Raw genomic sequence first — 24,789 nt, forward strand, 5'->3', positions numbered from 1 at the left:
AAAGGGAGGGCGAACAGTTTTGGGGGTGAGATAGTGGGGTGTCGATTATTGGAAGGTGAGGAGGATTCAGCACGATAGTGGGGCGGGTCAGTTTAGGGGGCTGACAGCTCCATTTAAAACAGTGTCAGTCAATGAACGAAAGACAGACCTTAAGGGGAATATCTTCAGTTCATGACGAGAAATGCAGGTGTGGCTACACAGGAATTACGTCTGACAATCTGCCTCCTGACTGTGTTTACCCTTGCATCCCTGCTGGAGCTGGTATTGGAAGGTGCAGCATTAAATGGTGAGTGGGCAGATTAAATCGTTATCAGTGTCAGACGCACAGTCTCCCACACAGACTGGATGATCCGGGCCAGCGTATCCTTATGTGGCCAGGTGTCAAATTTCATTTATAATGTTCCTGTGAAGTACCTTGGGATGTTAAAGGTGCTACACAAATATAAGATGCTGTTGTTAAATATACAAATAGGGGGCTTATCAGCTGGTTTGAGGCGCCCACTGCAAGACTGGGCTGCCCCAAGGCAGCTTCACTCAGGAAAATCCAGGCCTACTTGCCATCCAAAGGCCACAACCAACAAAGTGTTCAAAATGTTTTTATGGGAATTTATTTTCAAACTGCTGCTGGCCTCTTCCCCCTTCTATCCTCCTAATTGTCACTACTATCTCCCCTCTGTCCACTGTTTCTTGCCCAAACCTGTATTGCAGGCCGTCCCTCTGTATCACCTAGCGGAGGGTCACTGCACCCACCGCAGTGACTTGATCTTCAATCCTGCTTCTCCAGTGAGCAGGCTGAAGCTGGTAATGAGGGCCCAGGCTTCAGTACCGAGTGCACCTTGGGCCTTACCTCACAGCATGTCCAGAAATGGCCATGCCCAAATTTTTATGTTAAACCAAAGTCCCTTATCAGGCAAAAGACCCCATGACACTTTTTTTTCATAATTTAATCATGGGATGGGAGCATTGCTCGCATTTAATTCCAATGTTTGTTGCCCATCCCTAATTGTCCTCAAGAAGGTGGTGGTGAGCCACCTTCTTGAACCGCTGCAGTCCCTGTGGTGTAAGCTTAGGGAGGGAGTTATAGGTCTTTGACCCCAGCCACAATGAAACACTTCAATATATTTCGAAGTCAGGATGGTGAGTGGTTTGGGGAACTTGGTGGTGTTCCCATGCATCTGCTGCCCTTGTCCTTCTAGCTGGTAGAAATAATGGGTTTGAAAGGTTTTACTGAATGAGGATTGGCAAGTTAAAGATAAGTAAGATTTTCCTTTGTGTCCTGGCCAACTCATATCCCTCAACCAACACCACTAAACACATTGCTGTAAGTAGGACTTGGCTGTCCACAAATTGGCTGCCATGGTTCCTACATTCCAACAGTGGCTGCACTGTGAAAGCAACTCATTGGCTGCATTGCACAGTGGTGCATCCTGAGGCACTAAATAAATGCAAGCCTTTCTTTTTAAAGGGGGTTTATGCAACCTTTCTAGTTCTCACCCATTAGCCATGCGTGAGCGTTATCTAGTTGAAGCAGTGTAGAGCTGGAATTCTGGCTGAATATTTCTTTTTACAGGCAGGACTACTGGGGAAAACCCTTATCTCTGAATCGGGAAGTTATGGAGTGAAGCACCATTACAGCACTTGAGCACACAATTCAAGCTGCTCATTAACTTCATTGCTGCCTGTGGGATTTTGCTGTGTGAAAACCATAGCCCTGCTAGTAACATGCTAGGAACGTAGAAACAGGTAAAGGCCATTCGGCCCTTCGATTCAGTTTCTGCTATTAAATTAGATCACTGTTCATCTGTAACTCAATTCCATTTACCTGCTTTGGTTCCATATCACTTAATATCTTTACCTAACAAAAATCGATCACAGGCGCATCCAAAAGAATTGTGTGCTTTTTGTTTTCTTTCAACACCTTCATTCATTAGTTTTAAAAACATTGGAGATGAGGGGGAAAGGTTGTTGTCTGACTGCATGGTTGGAAGCAAGAGGTCATGTGATGAAACCTCCAGGAATACACTCGAGCAGAGTTGGCAACCCTAAGACAGGGAAATACTTAAAAAGCGCAAAGGATACACAAAGAAAACACACTCCAAAAATAAAGCTTAGCTTACAGCTTCACAGGCTAGAGTTTGCCTACAACAGAGCCTGTGCTGTCAGACTCAATTTAATGATCCTCATCTGCAGTCCTTTAGTTAAGGTTTCTGAGTAATCTGTCAGCTTGTCTGTCCATGTAAGGCAGCCTGCTAGAAGGGAAATATAGATTTCTGTCAACACTTTCAAGCAGATTTGCACACTTGGAAATGGCAGACTGAAACCAGAATCACACCAATTGCTGGACATAGCCATTCTTAGCAGATCCTTCCTGAAATTGCACATGAATGATCAAATATGCTGAATGAGTGAGATTTATGACTCAGCCGTCCTCTGTTGCTTTTCAGGTTGTTTTACACTCTGTAAACTTCAGATCCAGTAAAACTCTGTTGTCTATATCTTAAGTCCTGTTCACTCATCGTCCCTGTGCACACTGACCTACAATGGCTCCCAGGTCAGCAACACCCAATTTCAAAATTCTTATCCTTGTTGTTTAAATCCCTGCCCTATCTCCATAAACCCCTCCAGCCCTAGAGCTCTCCAAGGTCTCTGCATTCCTCCGATTCTAGCCTCTTGTGCATCCCCTTTGCTCCACCACTGGCAGCCTTGTCTTCGGCTGTCCAGGCCCTATGCAATGGAATTCACTCTTTGAACCTCTTCACCTCTCTCACCTGCTTGAAGACACACCCTAAAACCTAGCTCACCTGTCCAAATGTCTCCTTCATTAGCCCAGTGCCAATTTCTTGTCTGCTCACCCTCCTGTAACCCTAGGATGCTTTGCTTTGCTAAGCTGATGACACTACAAAGATGCAAGTTGTTGTTCATAGAATTATACAGCACAGTAAGAGCTCATTTGGCCCACCATGTCTGTGTCAGCTCTTTGAAAGAGCTTTCCAATTAGTCCCACTTGCCTGCATTTTCCCCATTGTAGTTGTTGCCTGGTCATTTGTTCTGTTTTTAAATCCTCCTTTCTTGAAAGCATTGATTCACACTGATGTGTGGTACCACTGGAACTGCCAAACCTCCCGCTACCTTCATGTAAGAGCCAAGGCATTGAGCACCGACATGCTTTTTAACACTGGCAATGGGGGGCAATGGGGAGCAGTGGCAATGTAGAAAATTCAAATTCTGCCATCACCTCAATCCACTTGCAGCCTCCAACCAACCCCTCCCCATCCCCACTCTTCATCGAGACTCACACACCCTGCTGCAATCTTCCCTTTAAAAAGATTGTCCTTTATATAGCACCTTTCACAACCTCAGGATGTTGCAACTTGCTTTCCAACCAATGGAGTATGTTTGAAGTGTAGTCGCTCTTGTAATGTAGGAAATGTAGCAGCCAATTTGCGCACAGCAATCTCCCATAAACAGCAATGTGATAGTGAGCAGATGATCTGTTTTAATGACAATTGATGGATAAATATTGACCAGGACACCAGGATGAACCCCCTCTGCTGGTTGAAACAGGGATCCTTACAATTGCCAGCAAGTGCAGGCATGACCTCTGTTTAACGTCTCATCCGAAAGATGGCACCTCTGACAATGTGACACTCCCTTGGTACTGCACTGAATTATCAGCCTTTTGAGCTCAAGCCTTTGGATTGGGTCTTGAACCCATGACCTTCAGAGTTGGAGGAGAGGCTGCTACCAAAACCTCCAAATGGATAAAATGGTCAAGTTTGAGGAGGATTGAATATATGTGAGTATTGAGATCAATTCTCAAGGGCAGCATTGATTATCCATTTTTTATTTACAAATTCAAAAATGTAATTAGCCACTTCTGTATGGCCAATTAGCCATATGTAGATGGTGTCTAATATGTTGGACAGCTCAGCACTATCTCACTGCCCTCTGAACTGTACTTAATTCCTCATGCAACAGATTAGAAGCCAGTCCATGGACCAGTGACACTGGATACTGAGGGGAAGCCATTATGTTTGATGTGGTCATAACCTTTGAGATGAGGTGGCTCCTCCATGCACTAAGTGGGGTGGCTTGTGCCTCCATCGGATAGCTCCAATATAACATGTTCTGGTTGGCATGGATTGTAGTTGAGCAGAGGGCAATACGAAATGAAACCCCTTGAGCAAGATCTGGGAGGTGAAGAAGTCTAGCATAATTCAACCATCACTTAGGAACATAGGAACAGGGGGAGGCCATTCACCATCTTGAGACTGTTCTGTCATTCAGTGAGGTCATGGCAGATCTGTATCCTAATTCCACTTACCCGCCATTGTTCTGTAACTGTTAATAACCTTACTCAACAAAAATCTAGCAATCATAGTTTTGAGATTTTCAGTTGACAGCTAGCCCCTGACTGGCCTAACTCTAGCTTTAAGCATAAGCTCCCTTGTTCTGAGTATTCTCTCATTCTGCCCTTTACCTTTAATGAAAGGCGTCGGCATGAATGCAAGGCTGAACTCAAAGGAAAGAATGTGCAAAGCCCGGGGTTGCCAACCCCTCCAGGATTGCCTGGAATCTCCGGGAGTTGAAGATTAATCGCCAGGACACTACAGCAAACAAAATCACAAAGAGAAAAGAAAAATCATAGGGACATTTTTAAAAAAAAATCTGTGCTTTTTTTCCAATTTCTTTAAGGGTGGCTGTTCATTAGTTATAAAAAAAAATTTGGAGATAGGAACGTAGCCTGGTTGTCTGGGTGGGATGGCTGGAGACAGGGGGGGTCATGTGAGAAAACCTCCAGGAATATGTCCAACCAGAATTGGCAACACTAACCAAGGCAAGTGGTAGCATAATTAATGTGTTTGACAATTCTCACAAGAATGAGCCCACAGCAAAATGCTCAGACTGTCTGACAAAGCTGGGAATCAGTGGCCTGAACATTTATCCTTTTTGTTAAATTACAACAGCACAGTCCAGTTTAACTGGAATTGTTACTTGTCACATTTCCTTACTATAATTATAAATTAACACCCACGGCTATAGATATCTCTGGGAATCACTGCAGGAGAATTATAGAATTATAGAATCTTACAGCATGGAGGTAGGCCATTCAGCCCATCATGCCTTTGCTGGCTCTTTGAAGGAGCTATCCAATTGGCCCCATTCTCTTGTTCTTTCCCCATGGCACAGCAGTTTTTTCCCCCCATTTCAAGTGTTTATCCAATTCCCCTCCGAGAACTTTTCATTGAATCTGCTCCCACCACCTTTTTTGGCTGTGTATTCCAGATCACAACAACTCGCTGCATTATATATATAAAAAAAATCTTCTCATCTGCCCCTCTGCTTCTTTTATCTTAAATCTACATGTCTCCTGATACAATCACTGTATTAATGTATAATATTTTTCAATACTTTGCTAACAATATGTTTAACTAAGAGAGAAAAATAAGCAGTCGTCTTCAGTTTGTGCGACTACATTAGAGGGTACGGCTTTCAGGGTGCCCATCACTTTAAGATGCTAGGCATGGGCTGTTCAGTTGTGACATGTAGTCCTGGTCCCTGACCTCACACCAGCAACAGAAGCAGAATTAAAAGTGGCACGTTGTGCACATCGCCTGGGTTACAAGAATCAACCAGGCAGAGTTAATTTTCTCTCCCACTCTTTCTTTTCACTTTCCCTCCATTCCATTTAATAAATAGTGGGCGGGATCGTCCCAGATTTGCGCCAAGTGCGGTGGCGGGCATGAAAAAAAGTCGTTTTACCCGCCGGCCGCAGTGGTGGGTTTTCGCACCTTATCGTCTCCTTCCCGGCGCAAAAACCCACCTCATTAATAACGCCATCATGGGAAACACTTCAGATCGCTGGCAGCCAGGCTTGGATTTGTCCACCGCACTGTGACCTCCTTGCTCGTGGCGCTGTATTTAAAGCGCACCAGAACGTAGCCTACATCACGTCTACGGGTCAGGGCTGCTCCAGGCGACAGATGGCCCCAAAAGCCAAAGAAGATGGCAGCCCCCAAATTTAGTGAAGCCTCTCTGGGGTGTCTGCTGGGTGCAGTGGGATCCCACCACGAGGTCCTCTACCCCCACTCTGGCTGCAGGAGGTCCACCAGAGTCACCAATTCAGCCTCGGAGGCAGTAGCAGCAGTGATCAGCGCCACTGGAGCACAGTAAGGAATGTGATGGATGAAGTCTCCACATGCATGGGAGAGCGCTTGCATGAGGCTTTGAAAGACACTGCCACACACACACTTCTCCCTCCAGAATCACTCTGGTCCGGCTGTGTGCACCTTAACTGCTATTGGGGGGCAGGGGGAGGACTCGAGAAACCTGTCAATGAAGCTGAAAGACAACGTTACACATTATTCAGTGAAAGTGAATATATTTTCAGTTTATAAAGTGACAAAACATGTTCCCCTGTGCAACCACTTGTGATCAGAAATTCTTTACTTTTCTAGGCCTACCACTTCTTCTAGGTGCTGCCCTGACATCCGTCAGCCTGTACAATGGCTGACCCTGTTGCCTCTTGAAGACTTCGGCGTGCGTCCTCTGGAGAGCCGAGGCATTGAGGCTCCAGCTTGCTTTGACTGTCCTCCTGTGGGCCAGCTGCTCCTTCTGCAGTGACAGAGGATGAGGTTGAGGGAATCACAGGCAAAGGGTACTCAGAGGGAGGGGACAGTCTCTGAGATCCCTGAGTGGATGACCCAAGGGTATCCAACTTCTGCTCTTCCTCCCTTCCTCCCTTCGAGTGCCTGAGGGCCCTGACCTGACACCTTGAGGGGAAGGAGAACCAGGAGGGACATCGAGGTGCTCTGTTTCCCTCTTGTGTTGCCACTGCAGGAACTCACCCATGGTCACTGCAATGGAGTGCAGGCCTGTGCATATCTCTGCATTCTGCTGGACCAGAGTCTCCATGGCATCCACTATCCTTCCTATGGAGACCTCCATACGTGCATATGTGGGCAGCATATCATCAGAGAGCAGGCAGATGCGCTCCTCCAACTCCCATGCCACTGTGTTGAGGGCTTCCAACAGCTCTGCTTCATGTTCCCCCGCCTTCTGCTGTCTCTTCACAATAAGTTGGAAGGCCGAATCCAGAGGCTCGTCATCTGGCTCGGACCTCACAGCATTACAAAAGTGACTGCACTTGACAGTTAGATGTCTGGTGATGTTTTGAAGCTATATGATGGCAAATCATTTATTTGTATCAAAAAATGAATTTGAAGAGGAAATCATGGGCATTGCAGAGTGAGTTTCCCAATCGGTGCACCAATGATCAGGCCTCTCCACTGGAACACCAAATCGGAAAATTACCCCAAAGGTTCAGCCTTTCCTTTACGAAAAGGATAAACAAGGAGTTAACTAGATTCCAATTAACTCCCCATCACTGCCCCTGCAAAACAGGATGTTTTCATTTGATGTTCTGCCGCAAACTGACATCTCTTGTCCATTTGTCACAACATGGTCACTGTATCACTGTCGGATCCAGTTTCTGGCATCGCTGAGAATTATGTAAACCAAACTCTGGTTTAATCGAAACCACAGAGACTAGTCTATACACCACCATTAACTGGACCCCTCCTTATAATACTCTTATAAGAATACTGTGCTATAGCATGTGTAACAATAGACTGTTTTGTCTGTTTTATTAAGTAGATCCACAAACAATGCATGCTACATCAAAGAGTCATATTATGAATGATTCCTGGAACCATTTGTACAGGAAACAAGATGAACTTCTCATGTGTGCTTTTATCTACTGCCCTTTGTCACCATTTCTCCCCTCCTCCCAAAACCAGCTTTGATACAAGCGAGTTGATAGTGGCAGCCATGTAGCGTGCAGTTGGCCAATCAGAGATTCATGTAGTGTGCAGTTGGCCAATTGGAAATTCATGTGGTGTGCAGCTGGCCAATCAGAGATCCATGTAGTGTGCAGCTGGCCAATCTCAAATTCTCCAGCAACTTGAGCACAAGAGCTAAACTGACACTCCCAGTGCAGTACTGAGGGAGTTGACCAGAACACCAGGAGAACCCCTTTGCCTTTGAATAGCACCAAGGGATCTTCTAAGTTCAATTGAACAAGCAGAGAAAGCTTAACTGCTCATTGAAAACCAACCATTGAAAACCAACACCAGTCCACCAACAATTCACAACTCCATTCATACTGTCAACCCAAAGGATATCTTGCAAATCTTCAAAGAGGAGATTGAACCCACAACTTTCAAGATGAGAGACAATCTGCACAAACCAGGGAAGCTGAACAGTGCTTGGTGGAACAGTGTAGAGGGAACTTTCTTCTGTGTTTCATTTCCTACTCTAAGTTGCCTATGAATGTCTGGTGCTGACATTGGTCACCTATTGGGCCAAATGGCCTATTTCTATGCTGTAAATACTTTGGCCCAGATATTTCAGTCAGCGTTGATGCTGAGCTCGTTGACGCTACCTGCGAAGATAAGTGAGTGAGTAGGTGAATGGGTGAGTGACTGAGTGGGTGAGTGGGCAGTCAAGTCAGTGGGGGTAGTTGGGTTGGGGGTAATCTGGTTGGGTCAGGTCAGGCAGTAGTCGGGAGGTCGGGAGGGTAGTTGGTTGGTCTGGATGGTTGATGGGGGTAGTCAGGCGTTCAGGGGGTAGCTGGGTGGTCAGGTGGTGTAGTCAGATTGGGTCAGTAGTCGGATGGTTGGGGGCTGGGGGTAATTGGGTCAGCTTAAAAGGGTGATTGGGGTCCTCAGTTGAGTTATGCTGGCTGATCACTGAGTTAGACCAGGTATTAAACTGTGTAACATTTCCAGGGTAAATATGCAGTTAAGTCCCTCATATCCAGCCCAAGTCACCATCTTAAACTCAGGGTCGGAGACATTTGCGGAGGATCCATGGGCAGTGGAAATCAGCGCAACAGAAGTTTAGGCTTCCTGGTAATTACAGCACATGTCTGTGCGCCAGGACTTCCACAGAGTCCTGACAAACAGTTCCCAACTTAGGTTCCATCTCCTTAGATCATGAGACCAGAATATTTGGCTTTTTTTTAATTGGTCCATTTCAGGGAAACCCCACTGTATAACTTTCTCCTGTCTGAGAAACAGCCTTTCACCCGTAATCTCTGTTTCTTGCGCTTTTTAAAGCAGCTTTTGTTCACAATAACAGTCTCCTTTTTACGTCAAAGCAAAATCAAGTGAAAGTGCAAAGCCTCCAGTGGGCCTTCCCTCATCAAGAAGGGTGTATTGGACCCTGCTCCTTCCAGCATCTGCTGTCATGGTGTGTCACGCTCATCTGTCTTACATACCCATTGTGGCTCGTCTACAACTGCTCTGTGACATCCGTCATCTAACTAAGTCGACGTCAAACCCCTCCCTCTGCTGCTCTCCACTTTGCCCTCTAGAAGAGGTCTCTGTAGCTTTTTAGCTCTGATCAAATGGCCAAAACATTGACCTTTTCTTTTCTGGATCTCGCTTTTTAAGAGTTCTTTTTGCAGTTGCAATTTCAAGCACCTCTTTATTTGTCTTACAGTCTATTGTCCAGCTTGTCTCTGATTGATTCAACAACGATTAGATTTCGTTCTGGTGGAAAAGTCAGGCTGTAAATATTTGTCGGCCATTTACAAAGAAGATTCTGGAAACTCAATCATTTAATCTGATGCCGTCAAGAGCCAGCTGATAGGAGGAACAACGTGCCTCTGTGCCCTGCCCGCCTGCCATCTTTCCAAAAGAAAAATGTACCTTGTTTCATGATCTGCAGTCCACTTAAGTCTCAATGGAGATGGGGAATTGTCAGATTAAAGGTCTTTCTCTCCGCTTGTTCCTCAAGCCAAAAGGTTTGATGGACCCATTGAGCCTCACTGGCAGGACTACAAAGAAGGAGAGTGAACTATGTAACCCGAACTGACAACAAGACAAAAGAAGCAGATGAAATAGGTGCGGAGAGTCAAATCTAAACAATCCACCAAGTGTCAGGCTTCAAAGAGATCAGCAATTATGATATTTGGTGGCACAGATCTGTCACTTTTTAATCTATAAATCTTGCACGATTCATCAGTACTGAGCCTTTTTTTTCCCAGGTAACACGAAATAATAAAATATAAATAAAACTCGGCCTTGTGAAGATCGTAAGATCCTTTCTTTCATATGCTACAGTGATAGAATGATCACTGCGAATTATTTCAACATCCCGAGTAGCAGGAAGATTTATGAACAGGGCTGTAATTCCTATTGGTATTCACAGGCTCCTAGATGAACAATCGTATCCACTGGAAGGACAGCAACATGCCCAACCAGTCTGCCTTCACAAATGAACAGGTCCCAATACTGCTAGTTCTCCATTGACACTTAAATGCAAACGACAGGCCCTTGGGGTGTGAGCCCAGGTAAACCTCTAAGATAAAAGCAAAATACTGCAGATGGTGGAAATCTGAAATAAAAGCAGGAAATGCTGCATAAACTCAGCAGGTCTGGCAGCATCATTGGAGAGAGAAACAGAGTTAATGTTTTGAGTCCATATGACTTCTTCAGAGTCGAAATGTTAACTCTGTTTCTCTCTCCACGGATGCTGCCAGACCTGCTGACTTTTTCTAGCATTTTCTGTTTTTATTCCAGATAAACCTCTCTTCCTGCTGCCATGAGTTGGGGCAACTCTTGACCAAATTCCAGGTGGGCAGGTGTCCATGGAATGGGGTGATAGAATTTGGAAGAAATTGGTAGTGGAATGGTAAGTAGGGTGGGGGAGCCGAGGGAATGAAACCATCACAGTGGAGAGCACTTCTGAAATTGAGTTTGAGGAACATTGGATCATGTTTGAGGGAAAAGCGAGTTCTTAGAATTGAAAATAAATTTCATTACCTCAGTAACATGGAAGACAGAAACAAAATACATTCTCTTTGTCATTTCCCTGCCACATGATCCCTTGACATTTAAGTAAATTAATAGTTACATGTTGTTGTTAATTTCTTTGTGTGGTCTGGAAACACCTTCTGGCTCTTAATGCCTTTGTTGGGTTAAGGGGCAAGCAATGTCTCTGTTGATTAGACCTACAAACATACTAATTAGGAGCAGGAGTAGGCCTCTCGGCCCCTCGAGCCTGCTCCACCATTCAATAAAACCATTGCTGATCTGATTTTAACTTCAACCCCACATTCCCACCCAAACCCGATAACCTTTCACCCCTTGTTAATCAAGAATCTATCTAGCTCTGCTTTAAAAATATTCAAAGGCTCTGCTTCCACAGCCTTTCGAGGAAGAGAGTTCCAAAGACACACGACCTTTTGAGAGAAAACATTTCTCCTCATCTCTGTCTTAAATGAGCGACGCCTTATTTTTAAACAGTGGCCTCTAGTTCCAGATTCTCCCACAAGAGGAAACATCCTCTCCACATCCACCCTGTCAGGACCCCTCAGGATCTTATATGTTTCAATTAAGTCGCCTCTTACTCTTCTAAACTCCAGTGGATACAAGCCTAACCTGTCCAGCCTTTCCTCATAAGGCAACCCGTCCATTCCTGGTCATAGTCTAGTAAACCGTCTCTGAACTGCTTCAAATGCATTTACACCTTTCCTTAAATAAGGAGACCATTATTGTACACACTTTTCCAGATGTGGTCTCACCAGTGCCCTGTACAACTGAAGCATAACCTCCCAATTTTTGTAATCAATTCCCCTCACAATAAATGAAAACATTCTATTAGCTTTTCTAATTACTTGCTGTACCTGCATACTAACCTTTTGTGATTCATGCACTAGGACACCCAGATCCCTCTGAATCTCAGAGCTCTGCAATCTCTCACCATTTACATAATAAGCCTCTTTTTTATTCTTCCTGTCAAAATGAACAATTTGACATTTGCCCACATTATACTCCATTTACCAGATACTTGCCCACTCACTTAACCCAGCTATGTCACTTTCGAGCCTCCTTACATCCTCTTAACAATTTACTTTCCTAGTCACTTTTGTGCCATCATCAAATTTAACCACCATTCCTTTGGTCCCTTCACCCAAGTCATTTATATCAATTGTAACAAGTTGAGACCCCAGCACTGATCCCTGTGGCACACCACTCATCACATGCTGTCAACCAGAAAAAGGCCCATTTATGCCGACTCTCTGTTTCCTGTTAGCTAGCCAATCTTCTATCCATGCCAATATGTCAATCCCTACACCATGAGCTTTCATTTTCTGCAATAACCTTTGATGTGGCACCTTATCAAATGCCTTCTGGAAATCTAAGTACAGTACATCCATTGGTTCCCCTTTATCCACAGCACATGTGACTCCTTCAATGAACTCCAATAACGTGGTTTAACATGATTTCCCTTTTACAAAACCATGTTGACTCTGCCTGATTGCCTTGAATTTTTCTAAGTGCCCTGCTATAACATCTTTAACAATAGCTTCTAACATTTTCCCTATGAGATGTTAGGCTAGCTGGCCTATAGTTTCCTGCTTTCTGTCTCCCTCCCTTTTTGAATAAAGGAGTTATATTTGCTATTTTCCAATCTAATAGAACCTTCCCTGAACCTAGGGAATTTTGGAAAATTAAAACCAGTGCTTCAACTATCTCACTAGCCACTTCTTTTAAGACCTTAGGGTGAAGACCATCTGGACCTGGGGATTTATCAGGCTGCAGCCCCAACAATTTGCTCATTACCACTTCCCTGGTGATTGTAATTTTCCCGAGTTCCTCCCTCCCTTCCATTTCCTGATTTACAGCTACTTCCAGGATGTTACTTGTGTCCTTGATAGTGAAGACATGTACTTAGAATAGTTTATTCATAAGGACACGTCCTCAATTTTAGGCAGATCATCAGGGATAGGCACCAAGACTCACCTCCCTCAGGACCTGAGTGAACGTTTGGTGCGCTTGTGTCCCTGAGTTATGTTCTCACGCTTCCAAGTGAAAAGTTGTGGATCAACAGGAATGAGGCGGGGCTACAGAGCAGCTACCCACTCTCAGACTAACACTACCCCACATGAGATTCATTTCATTATATTATCTGTAATAAAATAGGTTGCACCCAAAAACCCAAGGACTTGGAGAGCATGGTTTTAGCTTTTTTTGTTAAACTGCATGTTACGACTGGGTGAGGAAGAATGAGCTGGCTCCCCTTTTTATTCAAACCCTGCAAGTTGATGGCAACAAAGATTTGTTTAAAATTCTTTCCCTGTGGATACCTTTCCCCTACATCTATATAATATATATATATACATACATATATACACACACACATGCACACCCGCACACATGCACACACACCAGAAATGGAAGTTAAGAGTCCAAATTAAAGTTACAAAGATAGACGGTGGTAAGTTGTGGCCGTTAAGTTGGGTGATTTTGGTGGAGCTGACTTTGGCAGTTACGCGGTCCATTGGAAACGCTTGCTGGCTTGTTCCCAGAGGGAGGGGTGACTTGGTTGTCTCCGCCGGGGTAACTGAAGAGGCTGTCCTGTTTCTTTATGCTTGCTGCCTGCTAGACAACTTGTCTCCAGCAATACAGAGAGAGAGAGAGAGAGAGATCGCCTGCCTCTGCAGGGGGCACTGACTGGTGTTGCTTCTTGTTTCTTGCTTCAGTCACTGTCCCACACGGGTCTTCAGTCAGTTTTAACCCATTTTCTCTGTGTATTCCCAGGAGGGGAAATTGGCATGTCTTGCGTTCCACAGTCCATTTTGCTTTCATCTCAGAACTCTTTTTGAACACATTCTGAGTATTTTGGATTTCTGACGTAATGTAGGAAACAGTCCATTGTCTCCACAAACACAGGAAATTAAAGTCGAGCCTTTTGCATTTTCCAAATCTTTCTTTCAAGTCTCACCATTTGAAGTGGGCCTCGGCACCTCTTCAGGTACGAAATTCCATGATCTCAGGACAGGTCTGTCAGTATAATCCACATTGGAATTTTCCAGAAAGTGGTCAATTTACAGTATCAGCCATCTTTTGATCAGTATCTTTATTTGTACTTCCTTTAAAAAAACCCACAGGTCTTCCTTAAGAAGTTCACTATGCCCGTAGGTAGTTGGTGAAGCAGTAGCCCACTTTTGGGATACTGAAAAACCAAATGAAGGGTCAAAGTCCAAAGAGTTGGACATCTTCAATGGCCAGAGGATTAAGGTGAACAAAAAGTGAATCGAGAAATATTAATTGGGCAAGCTGGAATATTAACTGCCTGAAGATTGTTGGAGGAAGTGAAGGATGAGGAAATGTACTCACACACACAGATACGGCCGAGGCTGGCCTGAAATTCGACTTGTCCATACGTTCCAGGCAAGCTGCTGTGATTAATGCCCTTTCGCTGGCAGCTCACCCTTCAGGATGATCCAGTTTGAGGGTCAATTGCCTCACCAATAACATCAGGTAGGTCCAGGGAGGAGCAGGGCAGCATGAAGCGGGGGCAGGGATAGGGTAGGTCATTGCTGGCAGGAATATTTTGGAGCCTGGAGGAAGACTGTCCCTTGCTCCAGATTAATAAGTTGTAGAGGAAAACAAATTTACCTGTTCATTGACAGCTGCCTGTTAGAGCACAGCTCCTCCTGAAAACGGTACTGAGAAATGTCTGGAAGGCTCCTGAGGCAGGTGTTAGGCCCCTCATTAACATAGTCAATGGGCCTAATGCCTGTTTTGGACATCTGCTCAGGATGCCTAAAGATAGGCCCTATGAATTTAGCAGTGGAAGCAGTGTCTGATTAGGTTGGCACAGGTTGTCCCACTGCTGAGCTGGTATGTTCTGCACCCCTTTTAGACCTGCTGGACAGGCTCAATGAGCACCCATTTCTACCCCCATATTGTGACATCCCCACTTCTTTCAGGAATGCACCTTACCCCTTGACCCCAATGTTAGTGGCGCATTTAGGGGCTACACAAGGGTTGTCCCGTAGTTCCATGCAGGAAGTCGGTATGAGCAGTACACTAGAGGTCAGAGAGTGGGCTGTTGAGACTTGGGAAGCAATGTCAGAGGTCAGGTGAAGAGAAATTGCTTAGACGACTGGTCAGGAGAGGCCCTTTCCCCTGGCTGGAGAGTTTAGAACATGAGACATTTGTCTCAAGATAGGGGATCAACCATTCGCACCAAGATAAGAAGAAATCTCTTCACTCAGATGGTTGTGAATCTTTGGTTTTCTCCACTCCAGACTAGAGCTGTAGATGCTCAGCCATTCAGTTCATTCGAGACAGAGGTCGATAGATTTTTGGACATTAAAGAAATCAAAGGATATGGGGATGGTAGAGTTGAAGTAGAAAATGAATCATGATCTTATTGACTGTTGGAGCAGGCTCGAGAGCTGTCCGGTCCATTCCAGCTCCAATTTTCTTACGTTCTGGCGATTGAAAGTTATGGGTTAAGTTAAGAAACAGCAGAGGAGCTTTCCATTGTGTGATGCTTACCTTAGTTGCTCTGGTTTAAACAGACACTCTCTGACCCTGGCAGGAGGCCCAGGTGAAAGTAATGCCCTGTTTAGATGTGGGTGTTTGATGCTTTAGAAAATCCAATGATCTGAGTCAAGGGGAGGGCCCACAAAGAGTAACAAGTCACTGTCAGTCTCTTTGTGGCAGCCTGTTTTATCTCAGCCAGCATTGATGGCAACTATGTTAATTTCAGCAGTGCTATGAGGCCTTTTATTTGTACTTTTTGCTGTAGGGCTCCATCTGTGAAGAGAACAAACAAAGAAGAGAGGGAGGAAAAGAAAGGGAAAATGTCACACAGACTCTGACTTGTCAAAGGATTTCCAGCTTCAGCCAAGCCTGTGGGCATTTGTCATCTGCCCTGGAGTCTCAGTATCGTTGGACTCTGCCCACACTTCTGCAGTCTGGCGACAGCCTGTCAATGCCTGGCGACTGTAGGTCTGCTGGTTTGACACAGAAAACAAGTGAGGCAGGGAGAGAGAGGGCGAGAATAAAAGCACGGGTTGTGTTAAGTCATGGATTTAAAGATAAAATGGTGCAACAGACTGCCTACAGGCTGTTCTGATGGGTCAGCAGGTTTATCCAGTGACTGGTTAAAGCCTTACAGACCTACACGGTGTCTGGGCCAAGGTCAGGGTGACAGTAAGAATGCTACAATTGGCCATAGAACCCGTGATTTAGGGAGGAAAAAACCTTTTTATTAAAAGCACTTGTGAGAATGCAGGCATTGCCAGCTTTAGCGGGGGTGCAGAAATGTTTCACGAGAATGGTTCCAGGGATGAGGAACTTCAGTTACCTGAGTAGGTTGGAAAAGTTGGAACTGTTCTCCTTGGAGAAGAGAAGATTGAGAGGAGATTGATAGAAGTGTTCAAGATCATGAGGGGGAAGGGCAGGGTAGATAGAGAGAAACTGTTCCTACTGGTGGAAGGATCGAGTACCAGGGGGCACAGACTTAAGGTAATTGTCAAAAGAAGTAACAGCAACATGAGGAGAAGCTTTTTATTCAGCGAGGGGTTAGGGACTGGAATGCACTGCCTGAACGGTATATTCAATCATGGCTTTCAAAACAGAATTGGATCATTATCGAAAGAGAAAAAATTTGCAGAGCTACAGGGAAAAGGCAGGGGAGTGGCACTAGGTGAATTGTTCTTACGGAGAACCAGCAAAGACATGATAGGCCAAATAGCCTCCTTCTATGCTGTAACCTTTCTAAGATTCTAGGACTGGCACTTTTAGCTCCATCACTAGTTGCCCTGATTGAGAGACTTCCTAGACCACCCCGGAGGGCAATTAAGAATAAGCTATGTTGGTGCAGGACTGGTGTCACATATGGCCTCAGACCCAGTAAAGTGACTCACTGTGTAACACTGTTGCCTCTAAGTCAAAAGATTGTTAGTTCAAGACCCACTCGAGAGATTTAAACACAAGAATTCAGGAAGTTACTCACAGTGAAATACTGAGGGAGTGCTGCAAATACTGGATGTGCCGTCTTTCAGTTGAGACATCAAACCAGGGCCCTGTGTGCCTTCCCTGGCGGACATGAACGATCACATTGCATTATTTTGGAGAGGAGCAGAGGTACTCTCTCTAGAATCCTGCCCAATATTTATCCCTTAATCAACATCACAGAAACAGATTACCCACTCATTATCACGCTGCTGCTGTTTGTGGGAGCTTGCTGTGCACAAATTTGTTGCTGCATTTCCTACATTACAACAGCAGTCGCACTTCAAAAGGACTTCATTGGCTGTAAAGTGCTTTGGGGGATCCTGAGGCTGTGAAAGGTGCTACATAAATGCAAGTCTTTCCTTTTAAAGGACATTAGTGAGCTAGTTGGTTTTTTGCCACAATCCACAGCTTCATGGTCACTTTTTATTTAACTAATACCAGCTTTTTTTTAAAACTAATAATAGCATCACAACTATGTGGTTAGTTTTGCTGATTTTTTTTTGTTTTCAGATTTTTAAAAAAGTTTCAAAGTATTAAAGTTCCCAGTGGGATTTGAACTCACATACACTGAATCCAGGCCTCCAGATTTACCAACCAAGTAACATAACCAACAATGTGCCAGGAATGTTACTTTACCCACTATTTAATTCCATTACCCATCTCCCTCGCAACCCCCAACCCCGCCCCCAACACCCGCCACTTTCCTTCGAATGGTGGTTGTCAGGTCAGGTGACCATCAAGTTCAACTGCGATACATGTGCAGTTGAATAGTCAGCAGGCTCAGCGTTTTAGCCTGTACTTTCCGATATCCGAAGGACAGAAGCAAAACAGAGAAGAAAAAGTACTCTCCAGAAACCGTCTTAAAGAAAACAGGAATTGCTCACGGTAACTTTACAAATCAGTTTAACGAGGCAGGGAGAAAGTATGTGATCAGGGAGCCTCTTGTCACCAATCAAAATCCAGCCCCCAGGGAGGGAATGTCAGACCACTGATGCATGGAGTATTCTGTCAAATGAATAATAAACAATGTTTTATAAAGTAATGAGCTGGTCTTGTCCAGATCAAATTGCCAACTTGGTTTCTCCTTACAGAGATTTGGGAGTGCTGAAGAATTTGTTATGAAATTAGAGTAATGCACAGTTATTCCAAATACACTCATGGTTGTTCAATTAGATGACAGAGCTGAAACAAAGGATCACTTAACTATATATTCAATCAAAATCTCCATATAGTTTGTCTTTGGGGAACACATCACAGGATCATTACAGATTACAGCCATAATCTCATTAAATGATTGATCAGGCTTGAAGGGCTGAATGGCCTCTTCCTTTTCCTATCGGAACATAGGAGCAGGAGTAGGCCATTCAGCCCACTGAGCCTGCTCCGCCATTCAATCAGATCATGGGTGTTCATCCACTTCAACACCTTTTTCCCACATTATCCCCAAATCCCTTTATGTCATCGATATGTTCCCAGAATCGGAGTTGTTCAGCTCTTCTTAGCTCAGCCAGTCAGGATGATGCTGCAGTCTCCCCATTATTGTCTACAATTGGTTCTTAACTAATTCCAGACTCTTTAATTATACATAGGATTATAGGAATTGGAGGAGGCTGTTCAGCCCCTCAAATCTGTTCCACCATTCAATCAGATCAAGCCTTATCTGGGATTTAACTCCCTTTAGCTGTCATCACTTCATATCCCTTGATATCTTTACCCAACAAAAATCTACCAATCTCTATATTGAAAGATCCAATTGACCCCCCAGGATCCACAGCTTTTCAGGGAAGTGAGTTCCAGATTTCCACTACCCTTTATGTGATCAAGTGCTTTCTGATTTCACTCCCTGAGTTGCCTAGTTTGAATTTAAAGATAATGTCCCTTGTTCTTGACCTCCCCATCAGGGGAATTGGTTCTCTACAATACCTTATCAGGTCCTTTGATCATTTACGCCTCGATCAGATCACCCCTCAATCTTTTAAATTCAAGGGAATACAAATCAGGTTTATGCAACCCGTCCTCATAATTTAACCCAGCACCAGTTTAGGCTGTATCCCCTCCAAGGCTTTCCTGAGGTGCGCGGTGCCCAGTCTGAATGCAGGAACTCTAGTGTGCTCTAAAATTATATCCAGCAGTCCACATCATGCACAGATGTCCCTCTGCAAAAAGGATCAAATGCCATCCTAAATTCACTTTTAAGACACCTCTCAGAATCTATTCCCCACATGTAACATCGTTTAATTTTCTGGTTTTATCCTTTTCTATTCCATTTCCAGACATCTATTTTTCTATAATACTGACTCACAGTTTTCTCCTTTTAAGGCTGAAGAGTTCGGATTTCTCCAGCCTTGCTGACACCCCTATGGCTGGAGTGGAGTTGTGCTGGGATTTCTGTGGACCATGAAACCTTGCTAACCCTGAGCCAAGGAAAGCTGTTACTGTGCTTTGCCTCTCCTTCCTACAGAGCCCTGGCATTAACAGAATGAAGGATTCAACTACTCCAACCCCTCAATTTTTTAAAGGCACCAACTGTTGCTTGGACACAAGGGGGTGGTTAGGGATTGGCCATCAGTCTTCAGCTCCAGTAGTGAGTGTCAGCAGGCTCTTCAACCACAGGAACCATCACAGCTCACCCAACCTTGACATATACTCTCCAGTGGATTGAACCAAATGGCAACCAGGAACAGAAACCCAGTTTTCTTCTTCCCCTCTTCCCTGATGCAGTGAAGGGTACTGAGGGCAGCTATAGGATCCTTGACCTCCCCGTGCCCTCCCCACACCCCACTGCTAACTGAATGAAGAACAGTTTCAATCAATGTACAACTTAGAGTTACAGAAAATATGGCACAGAAACAGGCCATTCATCCCAACCAGTCCATTGTAGTGTTTATGCTCCTGTTATGAAGATATGCTTATGTCAAATATTAGACTTCTAAAAAGAAAGATTTTCTTTGAGACAGACTGAAGTGATTTCAAAACTACAGCAAGATGGCCAAATCTAATTACATCACTATATCAAAGACAACAAGTCTACAAATTCATTATAGACAATGGCTTCCCTGGGGATTTGTAAACAACCCTTTTCATGCCTTATCTATAGAGGCATCCACAGTATTCAACAATGGAAAATGAGCCATTCAAAGGTTAATGTCTTGGACAAAGAACTTGATTCTTTTTCTAAGATAGCTCTCCAGATGAGCTAATCGAGTTATCAGTGGAAAATACAATTTTTTTTGGAAATACTGGCAGCTGGAGAGAAGTCTTGTGAGCAACCAAGCCTTTTGTGTGTATTTGAAGCACCTTCTAGGGGAACAACATCAGCAGCAATCGAGAGAAGGGAAGCCTCCTGCTCTTTCTCTCTATCCATAGACTGAGCCCTGTCTGCTAAATTTTCTTGTATCTTCATTGCTGCAGTAGACAGAGATTTTAAAAAGGAAAAATTCAATTTCACAGCAGCGTCCAGGGAAGAAGAAAATACCAGCTACAATTTTAAACAGCTTTAACTCTGAAAGCAAGACATTGAATCTTATCGGCAGCTAGGCAAGACAGTTAGCTATGAGCTGTGAGTTTCTTTAATTTTTTTCTGAACTCTAATTTGATCAAATCTACCCTTGCTCCTCTGTAATTTGTATCTGTGTCAGTGTTTTTCCAGTGCATGTTTGTGGAAATTGGGATGTATTTTTATATTTTACCCAGGTGGGTTTTTAGTGTAATAAAACTAGCCTCTTACTTTGTTAAACTCAAGAAAACTTGTCTAATTGGTTCTTTCATGATCACAGCATGTAAACAGTTAAACACTTGCAGAATTGGCAAGCAAACCCTTTAAAATTACAAACTCTGTTAGGATCAAACAGGGAGTGAGAAAAGAAGGGAACTTTCTCACCCAGTTGTAACAATCCAATCGAGCCTCCTCCCATCTTTCCTCACCTAAATCATCGTAACCCTCTATCCCCTTCCTTCTCAGATGCTTGTCCAATTTCCCCTTAAATGCTTCCATACTATTCACTTCAGCAACTCCCTATGGTTGCAAATTCCACATTCTTACCCCTCTTTGGGTGACTAAGCGTCTCCTGAATTCTCTATTGTATTTCTTGGTGACTATCTTATATTGATGGCCTCTAGTCAGGCTCTTCCCCACAAAACCTGAAGAAGCTCCTTTGCATAAATACCATCAAATAGGTGATCACTTGAAAATAAGTGGGCAATATGATCATCAAGAGAAAAAGCACTTCAGAGAACACTATCAGCTGTCATTGCCTGTTCATCAGGAGAGGCACACAAGTTATTTGAGAAGTGTTTGGAAGGGGAGTTAACTGGACAATGGTGCCATTCTCTCAAGGTATGTGTTACCCAGATAGGTGCTTCACAATTCACTTTGGCTCAAGAAGAGAGCAGGCTCCATTGTACAGCTGTTTAAATTTACCCACCTCCTAGATCATTACAAGGATTCATTACATCCCAGCAGAAGATAAAAAGAGAAAACGGTTTCAAATTGAGAAAGGAGACATTTGAAATGGCAGGTCGCTGAGATTAAAAGCGAGGACTCACCTGAGCTGAACAGAGCCAAGTGGTGCTTGTAGAATGGACATTTCACTGTGTTGTCGTTACTGTCAAAGAAAGATCTGCCTGTACCCCATTGCTCCTTCCCATGACAACCCAGAGTTGAAGATTTACACACTCTCTCTCACACACACACACTCCCCTCACATTCACTCACTTACACACTCTCATTCACACACTCTCACTCACACTCACACATACTCTCACACTCATGCACACAAAGACACACACGCACACATACACACACAATTTTCTCCACTCCTCTCACGCGCGTACTAATGTTTGGTTCCATGGGAATGTTTCAAAGGCTGGAAGTGAGCACCTTGGTGATGGATGGATTGTGCTATTTGAAGTTCAGCTCTGGGCTGAACAGTATGCCAATGCTTCATGTGACCAAGCCCAGACTGAGTGAGCATATGAGGGAGGAACAAAACAAAAACAAAAATACTTGGAAAAACTCAGCAGGTCTGGCAGCATCTGTGGATAGGAGCACAGTTAACGTTTCGAGTCCAAATGATCCTTCAACAGAACTAAGTAAAAATAGAAGAGAGGTGAAATATAAGCTGGTTTAAGGGGGACGTGGGGGTGGGGATGGGACAAGAAGAGCTGGATAGAGGGCCAGTGATAGGCGGAGATAACCAAAAGATGTCACAGACAAAAGGACAAAGAGGTGTTGAAGGTGATGATATTATCTAAGGACTGTGCTAATTAAGGGTAGAAAGCAGGACGAGCAAGTTGGAAGATGAGGTGCTGTCCCTCCAGTTTGCATTGGGCTTCACTGGAACAATGCAGCAGGCCAAGGACAGACATGTGGGCATGAGAGCAGGGTGGAGTGTTGAAATGGCAAGCGACAGGGAGGTCTGGGTAATGCTTGCGGACAGACCGAAGGTGTTCTGCAAAGCGGTCACCCAGTCTGCGTTTGGTCTCTCCAATGTAGAGGAAACTGCAATGGAAGCAACGAATGCAGTAGAATAAGTTTCCTCTACAATGGAGAGACCAAACGCAGACTGGGTGACCGCTTTGCAGAACACCTTCGCTCTGTCTGCAAGCATGACCCAGACCTCCCTGTCGCTTGCCATTTCAACACTCCACCTTGCTCTCTTACCCACATGTCTGTCCTTGGCCTGCTGCATTGCTCCAGTGAAGCTCAACGCAAACTGGAGGAACAGCACCTCATCTTCTGACTAGGCACTTTACAGCCTTCTGGACTGAATATTGAGTTCAACAATTTTAGATCATGAACTCTCTCCTCCATCCCCACCCCCTTTCCAATTTTCACCCTCCTTTTTGTTTTTTCCAATAATTTATATGGATTTTTCTTATCCTACCTACTTCCATTATTTTTAAATGTATTTCCATCCATTGTTTTATCTCTACCTTTTAGTCTATTTCGATCCCTTCCCCCGACCCCACCCCCACTAGGGCTATCTGTACCTTGCTCGGCCTGCTTTCTACCCTTAATTAGCACATTCCTTTAGATAATATCACCGCCTTCAACACCTCTTTGACCTTTTGTCTGTGACATCTTTTGGTTATCTCCACCTATCACTGGACCTCTATCCAGCTCTTCTTGTCCCACCCTACCTTAAACCAGCTTATATTTCACCTCTCTTCTAGTTTTACTTAGTTCTGTTATAGGGTCATTCGGACTCGAAAGGTTAACTGTGTTCCTCTCCGCAGATGCTGCCAGACCTGCTGAGTTTTTCCAGGTATTTTTGTTTTTGTTTTGGATTTCCAGCATCCGCAGTTTTTTGCTTTTATATGAGGAAGGAAGATTGGAGTCAGTGGCAAGGGAATGGAATTTATGCTGGGAACCAAAAAGCTGGCTGTGGTCTTCCAAACGTTTAGCTGGAGGACTTCTTTTTAAACTCCTTCATGACTTAATGCCAGATGAGCTAACTGACAACATAGGATTGAACATAAGAACATAAAAAATAAAAATTGAATAAAAGCAGGAATGCTTTTCCTCAAGGCTGCTCCGCTAATCAATAAAATTATGGCTGATCCTGTAGCTCAACTCCACTTTCCCACCCTATCCCCATATCCCTTGATTCCCTTAGAGACCAAAAATCTATCCATCTCAGTATTGATAGCCTCAACTACTGAGCACCCACAGCTTTCTGGGTAGAGGATTCCAAAAATTCACAAGCCCCTGAATGAAGACATTTCTTCTTTGTTTATTCATTCACGGAATGTTGGCATCATTGGCTGGGCCAGCATTTATTGCCCATCCCTAGTTACCCTTGGTGAACTGCCTTCTTGAACCGCTGCAGTCCATGTGGTGTAGGTACACCCATAGTGCTGTTAGGGAGGGAGTTCCAGGATTTTGACCCAGTGACAGTGAAGGAACGGCGATATATTTCCAAGTCAGGATGGTGAGTGGCTTGGAGGGGAACTTCCAGATGGTGGTGTTCCCATCTATCTGCTGCCCTCGTTCTTCTAGGTGGACGTGGTCATGGATCTGAAAGGTGCTATCGAAAGAGCTTTGGTGAATTCCTCTTAGTCTAATTGGTCACAAGAATCTAAAGAAATTGGTTTAGACTTGGGTGCTACCAGCCACCAGCACACATGTAGAGGTCTATTTTAACCGTCAGAACCTGGTGGATGCAAGGCAGAGGGGTACAGCTGACAGGGCAGCTGTCCAAGACCTCATTTGAGTCTCAAGCCCTCATGTTAGCTGTTTGTGATAAAAAAAAGGATCTTCCAAATGTTAATTCCTATATGTGCCACACGTTTAATAGTTTTTAAAGAATTTGCTTGTCACTTTCCTCTTGATAATTTTCCTTAACCTTTAGCCCATCCAGAAAATTGACATTGCCAATATTTAGCAACATCATCTTCTCCCAGCCCAGTTTTTCAATCTAACAATATTCCATAGCTGCTGGTACCAACATCCTGGAGTTCACACTCAGCCTTGACTGCCAGTTCTGTTAATGCTGCCTATGTTGCTAGAATCACGTGTTCATCTTAATACCTCATTCCCAAAGGATTGCTGTGATCCTCCCAATATCAGCTGGGAACCTTGTGAATGATCAGTTCAAAAGCTCGCAATATTCTGCCACATTTTCTCCTCCAGCACCACAACTCTCAGAGATCTCTGCCTTCCTCCAATTTTGAGCTGGTACGCATCCCCAATTTCCATCGCCCAGTGGCAGATATGCATGCTATTAGCCAACTAGGCCCTAAACTCTGGAATTCCCTCCATCCTCTTTACAGATGCGCCTCATAACTTACCTCTTTGGCCGAGTGTTTGATCACCTGTTGTATCTCTGTTGGGCTCTGTGTCAAATTTTGTCGAATGACACTGTTGTATCTCAATTATGGGTTAAACATCATGACTCACATATCTCTCTCTTCCTTGACAGGAGTCATGTTTATGACCGCCCTCTCCCATACATACAAACAA

General features: G+C 44.2%; 1 long non-coding RNA gene across 1 annotated transcript; it reads left to right on the forward strand.

Moving 5' to 3' along the window:
- Positions 1-237: 237 nt before the first annotated feature.
- On the forward strand, positions 238-20,555 carry LOC121269964. The gene is made up of 3 exons (XR_005941453.1): positions 238-286; positions 1,571-1,743; positions 19,146-20,555. It is a non-coding gene; the product is annotated as an uncharacterized LOC121269964 (long non-coding RNA).
- The last annotated feature ends 4,234 nt before the right edge of the window (positions 20,556-24,789 follow it).

This window comes from Carcharodon carcharias, chromosome 26 (genome assembly GCF_017639515.1).
Source record: "Carcharodon carcharias isolate sCarCar2 chromosome 26, sCarCar2.pri, whole genome shotgun sequence".
NCBI classification, from domain to species: domain Eukaryota; kingdom Metazoa; phylum Chordata; class Chondrichthyes; order Lamniformes; family Lamnidae; genus Carcharodon; species Carcharodon carcharias.